At 46.8% G+C, this 12,864-nt stretch overlaps 1 protein-coding gene and 1 long non-coding RNA gene across 2 annotated transcripts in view; one reads left to right on the top strand and one right to left on the bottom strand.

The window, feature by feature from the left end:
- fgf11a (fibroblast growth factor 11a) overlaps positions 1 to 12,864 on the top strand; it is a 75,129-nt gene that overhangs the window by 52,649 nt on the left and 9,616 nt on the right. The window lies entirely within an intron of this gene.
- Positions 918 to 2,210, bottom strand: LOC109973740 (uncharacterized). The gene is made up of 3 exons (XR_002276858.1): positions 2,056 to 2,210; positions 1,676 to 1,766; positions 918 to 1,602 (listed from the first exon to the last, which is right to left on the bottom strand). It is a non-coding gene; the product is annotated as an uncharacterized LOC109973740 (long non-coding RNA).

Here is a 12,864-nt window from a genome sequence, read left to right as displayed (position 1 = left end):
CTGCACCACGCTAAAACACAGGAAAGGAAATCTGACATTTATTATTAAATTATAATAAAGTAAACTTGTAGTGTGCTGTGCTTCAAGTCACTGCTGACCTTTTGAGTACTGAGCTTAGCCTTCCCTTAACTACAAATGTTTAAATCAAGCTCAACTGGTATAATGGATACTGCACAGCAAGATGGGATGTCACAGGAAAACAAATGCAATGTATTTTCAGTGAATCATTTAAAATGTGTATGTTGATTACAAATTAACAGGTGACACTGTGTATCATGCAAAATGTATTGCAGAAAATAACAGTTGCAGCACAGACAGACAGCATTCTCTAGCAACTTAAAACCTATGTGAAAAGGTGTTCCCCTTATCTTTTTTTAGCAATAGCAAAGGCTCACCTCAGCTGCAGCAATGTTCCAGTGGCTACACAGAGTTAATCTTTCATGGGCCTTTGTGGCTGATGTGTTCCCCCTCACACATGCAGCAGTTAATTACACTTATTTAAAGGAGTTGAAGATGAGGTACCTCCTCCTAGCTGTACATTTACCAGTAATGGCTCAGGGAAAAGCTTTGCCTTCCTTAGCCCCATCATTTATCTTTATCAGTTGCATCATTAATATTTAATGCTTTTTTTCCCCCCTCATCATTTTCTTTCTGCATTATCCTCAGTAGTCTGTTTATACTCCTTGTGTATTCTCTAGTGCCACAAACTATTTTTCACATTTTATCCAAGCATTTAACCTAATTTAATGATTATATAAATATTTCTAATATACATATGCAATGACATCAGTTTATCTTAAAAGCTTATTAGACAGTTTATGTGCTTGATGAGGTATTCAATTTTTCCTTTATGAATTATGAGAAAAAAAAGAAAATAGGCAACACAGGATGACAAGTCTCACAAAGTCAGTGGGGGAAAAAAAAAAAAAAAAAAAAAAAAAAATCTAATTTTCCTGTCTCTGCTACAGGAAGGTCAAATGTCAATGGGAACTATAGAGCAGGAGCCTGTCATGTTCACAATAAGAACTCATGAATTGTGGTCAACATTGTGTTCAGGGCCCTTTGATGAGCAGGCTATTTAACAGATTTTTAATACATACAAGTACAATACATACAAACTAACAACAATAAGCCAATAAACTAACAATAAGCCATTATAAAAATAAAAATAACCAATAAATCATGTTTCAGGTGTTATTGACAGCAGGTAAAGTCACTCCAAATGCATGCAGCTGTCATGACACCGCTCACGTTAGGGAGTGGAAATAGTATAAGCCACTTTAATAAGTGTAATATTGCATTAGATGTTTGAGTTACAAATGTGAAACTATTTTTCAATTTGTGACTGAAGTTACAACAGAATCCCTAAAAGTTGCACCCCAAAGTCACTGCTGTGCCACACAAAACGTCAACTTTAAATAAATATCCATGTACAGATTTGATCACTTTAGTTTGTACTATGTGGTTTCCCCTGCAAACACACAGCATGAATAATTGATCAGATGCAAGTATGCCAAACCCCAACTTGTCTCTTTGGTTTCATTTACACCCCACACTCCACAGTCTCCAGACACATTAACACAGCAGTAGTGAATGCAGCTCCTGCCAGGACAAGGAAAGAAATAAATAGCAATTGTTTTACTGAAGAGGAATGAACCTTTTCTCTTTCACCTACCAAAGTGAAGAAGGCGGGCTGCCAAACATCCCACTTTAGCCCTGAGATACTTAAGGATCTCCAAAGTAACACTTCAGTGCTTGTTTCACCACTCAGGAGAGACAGAGAAGGGGAAAGAAGACAACGTTTATACATTATCACAAAATAAATCTACTTTACAAAAAAATAACACTTCAAATGCTGCAGACTTTATTTATGAATGGTGCTAAAGATAAATCAGAAAAGGAAGTGAATGTCCTTTAAAGGTGAGAAGGAAAGTAGAGGAATGAGTCACGACAAAGCTTCAATTTAAAAATATGCAGGATGGGAAATGAATTTAAACAAAATATACTGTACTTAATATATTTGACCTTCTCATAGATGCAAGGGTAGAAACACACCAAGCCACTGGTCAGCCATCGTAGCGTCGTCTTCCCGGTGGATTCCACACCGTTGACACTAGTTTGCAGCTTTTCAGCTGGTTCATCATGTTGAATCGGAAATGCTGGTCAGGCTTTGTCAGTGTGAGAGAGACCACTGATGGCTGTTCAGCTCAGCCAATCAATATGGGAGAAGAGAACGGTTTGGAAAAGACCCTTCAGCTTGTCACTGTAGCATCCATGATTTCACCCATTTAGTGTGGTTACTCCTAGTTTTTCACCTTACGTGTTTCACCTTGTGTGTCCATACAGCACTCGTGAATCTGTATTCAATGCCAGGACTCCTCAAACTTGAGGTTGCAAGGGTGGCAGGACAACTTAGCCTTAGTACAAGTAAAAAGGAAGTGAACAACTGATTGTTGTCATTGTCTTGAGAGGAGGAGAGACTGACATGGAGCAGGGGAGAAGAGGATGCTGGGAGGGAGAGAAGGATGACCCAACAGACCCAGAATCAAAGCAAACATAATATCTCCCCTGGGAGCAATGACCATCGCCATACTCTTCTCCCATTCCCCCTTGATTGCGCTCACCCCATGAACCTCTTTAATTCCAAAAACTACAACCCTGTCTTGATGTGACCCTTATCTGCTGTCCTTAGAGTTCTATGCACCTTTCATCTCTCTCCTTTTGTCATCCACCTCATTGTCTTGAAACCTCTCCCTTTCACCATTTTATTCTTTCCCTTTTATGTACCTATTCTAGGACCATTTCCAAATCTAATATGAACTAACAGTAATGTAGCAAAAGGCTCAAAGGTGCCAAAACATTTCTGCCCATTTTAAATATATTTCTGTTCCTTGAAATTTTGACTGAAATAAAGCAGCTCCCAAGATACCAACCAAGTGAGGTTAGCTCATGTCATCCATGCTAACGCAGCCAAAACACTGACCACTGTCCCACATGGATGTTAATTGTAAAGGCGACATCAAGTACAAAGCGAAAGCAAATGACATTGTGACAATGTTTTTAGAACAGGTCCATAAATATGACTGAAAGCTTGATTAGAAGGTTTCAGATAGGCTGCAAGTGGTAGACATAAAAATATGAGCAACTGTGCTGTTAGTAGAGGGAAGGCAACACCAGAATTAAATATACCACAATGTAAATATATTAAAAATTAAATCAAAGGTTAATGCTAGAATCTTTTTATGTTCTGCACTTCTAGGGCAAACAGGAGGCAGGGAGTACAAAACTTTGACATACTGTACATCTCTTGGCTTTCTCCCCGCACAACATAATCAGTAACATCATAAATATTGTATCACTGGACTATTATGTCAGCTAACAGGTTTTCAACTTAGCAAATCATCATGAGTCAGAAACACCACGACCAAGAAATCTACTCAGTTGAGTAACATTAAAACATGCTGCTACACAGGGGAAGTTTATTTTCAGAAATTTACATTAAATACATGCTGCCCTGCATCACACTCTTTACCTCGGTTTTCACTCTTTTCCCGTGACACGAAGCAAGAAAAAAAAAAATCAAATCTGACTTGGCATACTTTTAGACATGTGACAAATAAAAACACATATCTTTCACAGACTGCTGTACAGTCTGTTCTCCTCCAGCTACCAAATGACCAAGCATTTCACCTTGACAGTTTACAGATATTAATAATCTAACAAACTAAGCAGGCAGAGAGAGGACGCAAATGTGGACTTTGACAGGCAAGCAGGTAAAATTAACACTTTTACACAACAAAGTACAAAAACAGAGACTTACTATGAATCCAGGCAGACAAAGCTGAGCAGGGAGATCCAGAAGCAAGGCAAGCCCAATACAGGGTTGAGAAATATGCAAATGATCCAGGCCAAGCAACAAGTCCAGGTGAGAAGACAAGAGGAAAACCCAGATAACAAGCCCAAAACAGAGAAATAATCCAAAACACAAGCAACACAGGAACCTCTTGGATCACAAGAAGCACCAGGGGCAAGAAAACTGAGGCTACATCAAGCACAAGGCTGCAAGTTAGCACGATAGATAAACAAGAAATGGTGAGATAAGGGTGCTAATCAGAGGAGTAGATACAGGTGTGGTGGGTGTGGCCATCTGGACTGGACAACAAGAAAATGGAAGGAAGGATCGAGCTGGAGGGCATGTCTGGGCAACTGGGGACTAGATGAGAGCTAAATGTCTGCAGAAAAAGAGCTGGGAAAACAGGCGATGGAAAGAGAACCAGGACTGGCCATGTGACATATACAAGCAGAAACGTTTTCATAGCAGAGCCAGAAACTCCAGCTGTATGAAGAAAGGGGCCAGATGGGCTGTGTGGGCCCATCTGTCTTTATGCACTCCTTTTCTTCATCATTGCCTTGTCACTGTCCTCTCTGCAGTACCTTTATTCATCTGGTCACTGTATATTCATCTTTATTTCCCAGCCACAGTTTTTCTCTACATCATATCTAACGCCCTGAAAATCTTAAGTCATACAGTACATACTTAAAAAGCACTAAAGACCAAATAGCAAGTATTTGATGCCCACTGCTCATGTATACATTTTGTCTTAGGTGAGGCAAGGCAAGTCTATTTTTATGTTACATTTTCAAGCACAATGACATTTCAAAGTCCTTAACAATGCACACAGGAAGATAAAACATTAAAATGCATGCATTATATAGATAAAACAAATTAGATCAAACATTTGATATTACTTACAAGAAACAATTACATGACAGTACAAGTAGCAACATGCAGTCTTAACAACTTAAATAAATGGATTTTGTTGACATTAATGCAGGTACAAGAAGCAGGTCTAAGCAGTGCCTGTGCAGTGTTGCTGCAGCACCAGGGCGCAGCAGTAGCTCAGAGGTTAATGGCGATGGGAAACTGCTTGTCATGGCTGCGTTGTCCGAGGCTCCGGGACCCACTTACCTGTGGGCACCTCCTGAAAATTGCTTTCTGATAAAAATAGTGCTCAGCTGCGTAGCTGGCCCATTTTATTAGCCGTGTGGTCTGGACAAGCCTCCCGGGTAGAGAGATGCCAGGGGAAAAGGGAGGGAGAAGTGATGCGTGGCTGGTGGGAGAGGGGGATTGGGTCGGTGTTTTCAGATGCAGTCAGAGGCACCCACACACACACACACACACAGCAAAAAATGAACCTGTACACACACATATAGCCTACTCCCCTGTGCAATTTAGCCACCCTCCACATCCCCACAGACACCCATGTGCAGCAGGTATAAACAATCCAACAGAGGCAGGCAGACATAATTGGGCCGGACTTCGATATCTGGCCAAACTCTCCATAGTTAACAGGGGAAAGTTGGGAAAAGTAAAACTTTACTCTGCCAAATGACATTGTGGATCTACACTCTGAGGATAGATGAACACAGCTCCACTTGTGACCCAGTATGTTAAACACTGGTGGAGAGGAACGGAGGCAGAAATCAAACGCATTATCTGAATCTTTTCACATGAACTTTTCAGAGCAAAACCAAATAAACACTCACCGACCACTGTCTTAGTCCACCTGTACAACTGTGCACACTTCAACGCAACACTTCTGCCTTAACATTGGTGTTTATGAAGCTAAAAATGTTTCCTTTTTGGTGAAATTGTCATAAATGTATGCATTACTTATGTTTTATTACTGAGGACATAGTAAAAGGTGGTGTTGTACTGGACTACAGTATAATCAGAGGTGTTCCTAATATTCTTATTTATGTAGCCAGGGAGGACTTAAATACAGAGACTCCTCTAAATATCGGAAACAGTTATGAGATTCCTGGGACACTGTTAATGTGCAATGAAAACATTTTCATATTTACTGCTGGTTGGCTAATTTTAGGAGTCAGCTCACCAGCGTGAGTGGCTGATACTCTCAACAATATTCCTGAGCTTCCTATTTTACCTCGTTGCTCTGTTATTCATTGTCTAATAGGCTCCCACTTCTGTTCAACCTCCACCAGTTCTCCCTCTACCTTGCTTTTTGTTCAATCTCGTTTGTTTCCTCCCCTCCCTGCCTGTTCTCTGCATTTGTTCTTCACCGGGGACTCCTTTAGAAATGCACAGGGAACACCCCTGCTCACATAACCGACCTAGGAGAGGAGAAAAAGTTGGAGGGAGAGAGAAAGGAAGCAAGGGGAGGGTGATACTGTGTGAAAATGAGATTATAAAGAGAGAGCAGGGGAATGAGAAAAGAAAGATGGGGGACATCATGAAAGAGGAGGAAGAGGCAGGATTTCATTCCAACTAAAAATGTCGCAGCTACATCCACAGCCAACACAATAGCCTTGCTGCATTTTGACAAGAGTTATAACTGCCCCAATGAGCTGAGAGGGTAGAGCCTCCGTTCCGCATTCTGATCAGTACTAACAATCCATAAAACATACAGATTGATATACACACAAGAACACAGGGCTACATAAATGGATGTCTGCGTTGATACAGTTTATATAATGATTTACAGGATATCAAATCTAAACAGGTCCCAAGTCCACTTTCTTTTTACTGTAAATTAGTTCCTATGATCAGACTTGTTCTTTCTACATTTCATGCTGGGCATTCTGCTGTCATGTCTTACAGAACCAGGTAATTTGGATGGATGGTCTTTGGTGATATAAAGAGTTACCACATCCATCATCAGATTGTGTTCTGTAACAGTGCGAGAGCGAGTGTGCATTGGTGTGTGTGGGGATGGTCGCTTCAAAATATTTAGTTCACTGGCTTTCCTGCATTGTGAAGAGTAGGTCACAGGACCTTCACAGGGCAGAGGATATATTTGGTGAAGTTTGTTTCTTAAAAAAAAAAAACTTTTTAACTTTTATGTTGTTTAACAAACATCCAAAAATAATTTTCTTCAGTTTCTGCTCCATGTTTATTTTAGTACAAGAGTGTTCTCACAGGATTCACTGTCTGCTCCTGATACTTCATATTGACTGGCAAACATGAAATCATCTTTGCAAGATGGGGGAAACAATCCCAAGTTTAAATTATTAAACTGGAAGTTCTAGCTGGCATCAGTCTCCCACTGGTTTGGGCAGGTGGCAGACAGCAAGCGAGAGTCCACCCAGCATGGTGCACAGCAGAATCAGCATCTTGGAGACGGCACAGTCCTGACGCTGGTCACTGACACTAGTTTGTCAAAATAAGATTTATTTTTGATATTATATGATTTCTCTTGCTTACACACTGTCACATTTCTTGGTGAATTACTCCCACCGTCCTTCATATGCTAAGACGTGGGTGCAGTGCAGACTGGCTTTACCACTGTGGGCAGGAAGGTGCTTTGGGTTCAGTTAAAACACACAGGACACCATCTCTGGTTGTGTTTGCTGGACCCATCCATCCACTCCAGCCACCACCTTCTTAGTGTTTTTAAACTTTCTGTAGTTCAAAACCTTTTGACTTCAACGGACACTACATGTTAGCTTCCTGCTCCAGTTAGTGGAAGTAATGCACCATTTCATTGTTTACCAACCATCCATAAAACATCAAGAAGAAGAACGATGGTTACGATGGTTACATTCAGTAACCCAAGCTTCTATGAGTATAGGCGTAGGCCTCTAAGAGCTGTCGCTATTGGGTTTATCCCTCGCGCATGCGCAGTCCTGAAGAGATTCTTTCATGCCCTGGGTCCTGCACTGGGTTGTCCTCAATTAGGTCCGCAGCAGTAGTATAGATGTCACTGCAGCCTTAGCTCTACTCCCTAAAAAACACCAGACTTTTTCTTCAACTGGCGGGGGTGAGGACAGCAGGGACGCCAGCTTAGAGGGCTACTCCTATACTCATAGAAGCTTGGGTTACTGAATGTAACCATTGTTCTATTTCGTATAGGCTTCGGCCTCTAAGAGCTGTCGCTATTGGGTTTATCCCTCGCGCATGCGCAGTCCTGAAGAGATTCTTTCACGCCCTGGGTCCTGCACTGGGTTGTCCTCAATTAGGTCCGCAGCAGTAGTATAGATGTCACTGCAGCCTTAGCTCTACTCCCTAAAAAACACCAGACTTTTTCTTCAACTGGCGGGGGTGAGGACAGCAGGGACGCCAGCTTAGAGGGCTACTCCTATACTCATAGAAGCTTGGGTTACTGAATGTAACCATCGTTCTATTTCGTATAGGCTTCGGCCTCTAATAGCTGTTGCTATTGGGATAAAGTGCAGCTGGATGTAATCAATGCCCTGTTGGCACACTGCCGCCCGAGAGCACTAAAAAACCACATATCACAGCCTGCTAAGTACCCAATGACAGTAACTAGGCAGCCACAGGGGAGTGCAGGGGCGGCAGGAGGCACAGACGGCCTGTGGGGATATGAAAGAACAAACCTGTTCACAGCACGTGGCAGTGCCGGGCGCCCATGTACAGCTAACAGTAGTGATGGCCATGGAGGCATAGGCGCACTGGGGCGCATGGAGTGTGTGTGTGAGTGCGGTGGGGCACACACTACGCCAGCACACAGTGATCAGACTGCTGGTGGCATACTCACGTGGCGTCACGGGGAGGGGCCCCAGCGTCGCGTGCGATATCCAGAACCGAGTGAGCCAGTGAGAACTGAGATGCGTCCCGAAGGTAAAACCAAGTGAAGGGACACGGGGAAGCCCATGAAGCTGCTGTGCAGATATCCTCCACAGCCATTCCTCGAAAAAGGGCAGTGGAGGACGTGATGGCTCACGTAGAATGGGCTCTGATGTCAGGTGGGGGGTGGCTCCCGGCCGTCACGTAAGCCTGTGTAATAGCTTCACACAACCAGTGGGATAGCCGTTGTCTTGTCAGAGGCTGCCCGAGAGAGCTGCCCCTGTAATGCACAAACAGCTGTTGTGTCTGCCGAACAGCTGCCATGCGCCCCACGTAGTGGGACAGAGCGCGCACCGGGCAGAGGGTGTGGAGGTTCCTCCCCGACTTGTCCTTGTAAGGAAAAGGGAAGAACCCTTCCAGGGAAATAACCCTGGATCGATAGGAGGATGAGATTATTTTAGGCGCATACACGGGGTTCGGTCTGAGAAAAGCTGCGCTGCCGTCCCCGTGGATTAGGAGGAACGCCGGTGAGACAGAAAGCGCACACAGATCGCCCACGCGCTTGACCGAGGTCACAGCTAGGAGAAGCGCTGTCTTCAGGGAGTGGTTTTTGAGAGAGATGTGTGCCATGGGCTCAAAAGGAGGCTGGCTGAGCGCGCGTAAAACCAGCGGCAGGTTCCACTGTGGCGCCATCGTGCGCATCACAGGCCTCAGTCTGCCCACACCTCTGAGAAAACGTTTTATCAGTGGGTGTGCGAATACAGTTCTGTCGCCAAATCCCTCATGGCATGATGAGATGGCGGCGGCATACGCTCTTACAGTGGACAGAGCCAGGTTTCTTTCAACGAGGGTCTGAAGGAAGGTCAACACCTGAGCCACTGGGCAGGAGGTGGGAGCTGTGTCCTTCTCCATGCACCATCGCTGAAAAACTGACCATTTTGCAGCGTAAGACGCCGTAGTAGATTGTGCTCTGGCGCACTGAATAGTGTGCACCACCGCCGGGGGCAAGCCTATGCTCTCCAGATGCTCAGGGACCAGGCCTACAGCCGTTGGCTGATCACGGGGAACTGCTGGATTGCGCCGTCCAGGGTGCGTCTCCCGGCCAGGGGAGTTGCCAGGGGTCTCCCGCCAGCAACTGAACCATGGTCAGGAACCAAGCTGCGCTCGTGCGCTCCGGAGCTATCAGGAGGACGCGCAGCCACTCGTCCTGCACGCGTGCGAGGAGCCATGGGATGAGTGGGGGCGGAGGGAACGCATAGAGGAGACCCCTCGGCCAGGGGTGGTGAGCGAAGGCATCCACCCCCAGCTGGGGGTCGTCTCTGGCACACATTGAGAACCAGAGGCGGCACTGCGCGTTCCCGCGCGCTGCGAACAGGTCTGCCACTGCTCGGCCGAACCTGTCCCACAGTGTTTGAGCCAGGGACGGGTTCAGCCTCTACTCGTTGGGCTGAGGCCCGCCCCGTGACATGAGGTCCGCGGTGCGGTTCTGCTCGCCGGGGACGTGTACAGCTCTGATGGAGAGCAAGTTCTGATGTGCCCAGTGCAGGAGTTCCCGTGCAATCTCCAGCAACCGGGCAGAGCGAACACCACCTTGCCGGTTTATGTAAGTGACGGCTGTCGTGTTGTCTGATTGGATCATGACGTGTCTGCCCCTCAGCACTGGTGCGAAGTGCTTCACCACTTTCAGCACCGTGGCTAGTTCCAGACAATTGATGTGGAGAGACGGGGTGTGATCCCACCATCCTCCCACGACCTGAGACAGACACGTGCCGCCCCAGCCAAGCAGAGAACACCGGGACATGTGACGTGGCTCTGCCCAGGGGAACCCCCGTCGTCAGCACACTGGGAGTTCCCCAGTAATCCAGGTCCGATTGGACTGAGGGCGGGACCGTGAGCACGTGCCTCTTGTGGCGTAGTGGGTCGAGGCGCAGACGGCCGAACCACCTCTGAATCTTCCTCATGTGGAGGAGACCGAGGGGGACTACGACGTGACTGGCTGACATCATTCCTAATAAGCGCATGACAGATAGAGCCGTCACTCTCGCGTGGGGAACAACGCAGTGCAGGAGAGACCAAAGCATTTCTTGCCTGGCGGGTGTCAGCCTTGCTCTTATGTGCAGAGAGTCCAGGTGCACCCCCAGGTAGGGGAGGGAGGGCACCGGTGAACTCTTCTCCCAATTTATTGCAAACCCCAATTGTGCCAGGTGCTGCACCAGCATCGCTGTGTGGGATGCCGCTTGATGTCTGGAGCGTGCCATCAGAATCAGATCGTCTAGGTAAAAGAGAACCCGGATTCCTGCTCTGCGCAGCGGTTCAAATGCTGCTTCCACGCACTTCAAAAAGGTGCGGGGGGCCAGGGAATAGCCGAAAGGCAGCCTGTTGTACTGGAAGTGCGTGCCTTGGAAGGAGAAACGCAGGAATTTCCTGTGTTTGGGAATAATAGGCACATGAAAATAAGCGTCTCTCAGATCGATGGAAGTAAACCAGTTGCCGGGACGTATGCATTCCAGCACTTGTCTCGTGGTGAGCATATGACACGGTCTCTGTACTATGTATTGGTTGAAGGGAGACAGATCGAGGATAGGTCTCATTTCGCCCGATTTCTTGGGAACCGGGAAGTAGCGTGAGTAGAAGCGGAGGAGTCGGCTGCCGACTGCCAAAGAACACCGCCTTGGGAAGCAGGATGGCAGAGATGCTGGGTTCCAGTGGCAGGATGGCGGGGAACTCAAGGTCAGTCATCCCCTCAACTCTGGTGAACGGTTCGAAGCGGGCAACCGGAGCCCGCAGGCCCCCAGGCCACTCTTGTGCCTCGGCTAAGAGGGGCTGAATGGCGGGGAACTTGGGCCAGATTGGGGAGGTCTTGCGCAGCTGCTCCGCCTTGTAGTAGTCCCCCACCATGTCTGAGGGAGCAGGGGGTGGGCTGGCCTCAGGACGGAGATGCCTTTTCGGCCCGCGGCCTTGGCGATAATCTCGGGCAGGTCGTGGAGCAAACCACCAGGAGGCCACTCTTGTGCCTTGGCCAAGAGGGGCTGAATGGCAGGGAACCTGGCCAGACTGGGGAGGGCTTGCGCAGCTGGTACGCCTTGTAGTAGTCCCCCATCATGTCTGAAGGAGCAGGGGGTGGGCTGGCCTCAGGGACAGAGATGCCGCCACTGGGTCGTCACCGCGTGAGGCCCAGGTAACGTCGTCATCTGGGTCCTTGTCCTTTATGGTGGCGAAAACCTCCATCCTCCGCCGCAGGCAAGCAAGCACAGAAGGGGCAAGCGGCCTGCGGCGAGAGGGCCAGCTCGGCATGCCCCACACTGAGACAGGTGTCACAGCGGGGGTGCGGGTCGCTGGGCAGGATGAAGCCCGTTTCGCAGCCAGGACACACGGTCGCTCTTTAGTATTATCCATGACGATGTTCATAGGACTGAACACTGAAGAAAAGAGGGAGTAGAGCTAAGGCTGCAGTGACATCTATATTACTGCTGCGGATGTAATTGAGGACAGCCCAGTGCAGGGCACAGGGTGTGAAAGAATCTCTTCAGGACTGCGCATGCGCGAGGGATAAACCCAATAGCGACAGCTCTTAGAGGCCGAAGCCTATACGAAATAGAACACAAATAAAGACACTGGGCTGGATACACATAGGCTCAAGTTTGATTAATTACACAAAACTACATTAGCATACACAAACTGTTATACATAATTTCATAATGTCTGGAGTACCCATAATATACTGTACAGTATGACTTCTGACAGTGTGGGTTAATAACAGACAGGTAATAATATGCTGTATGTGTGTAAGTGTATAAATGTACCACTTGGTCCCCTTTCCTCACCGCCACACATTAGACAGGTGGCAGACTGGTCATTAGTCAGCCCCCTCAGCAACGCTTTCAACAAGGTCCTACTGTATGACCTAAGAGGACTGAGCTGCCTGTGCGTGTGCACACATACATGCCTCCTTTTGCTTCCTTCTCCTCTGAGCGTCCTCACCCACCCATCGGATCAAAAACTGCTTGCCTTTTTTCTTTGAGTCAGCACTCCAGTTTTCTTTCCTCACCTCTTCATCCCTTTGTGTCTTTCTCTCCCTCTTTCACACACTGATCGACAACCGACCCACCCTAATCCTCCCTTCACAGATTAGTGTGAAGGGAGGGATGGGAAGGAATGTGAAGGATGGTGGCAGGCACAAAGGAAGGGATGAAGAGGATATAGAGAGAAAGAGCAGGTAAGATAGAAAGAAAAAAGAAAGAGAGGAGGAAGGGATGGAAAGAGAGACAAGGGTGGAGAAAAGGAGAGGTGAAAAAGGTACAGTGAAGGCTGGCTCC

This window comes from Monopterus albus, unplaced genomic scaffold, assembly GCF_001952655.1.
Source record: "Monopterus albus unplaced genomic scaffold, M_albus_1.0 scaffold303.1, whole genome shotgun sequence".
Taxonomy (NCBI): Eukaryota; Metazoa; Chordata; class Actinopteri; order Synbranchiformes; family Synbranchidae; genus Monopterus; species Monopterus albus.
Note: the sequence above shows the minus strand (reverse complement) of the source record. Positions and strands in the feature narration are given on the sequence as shown.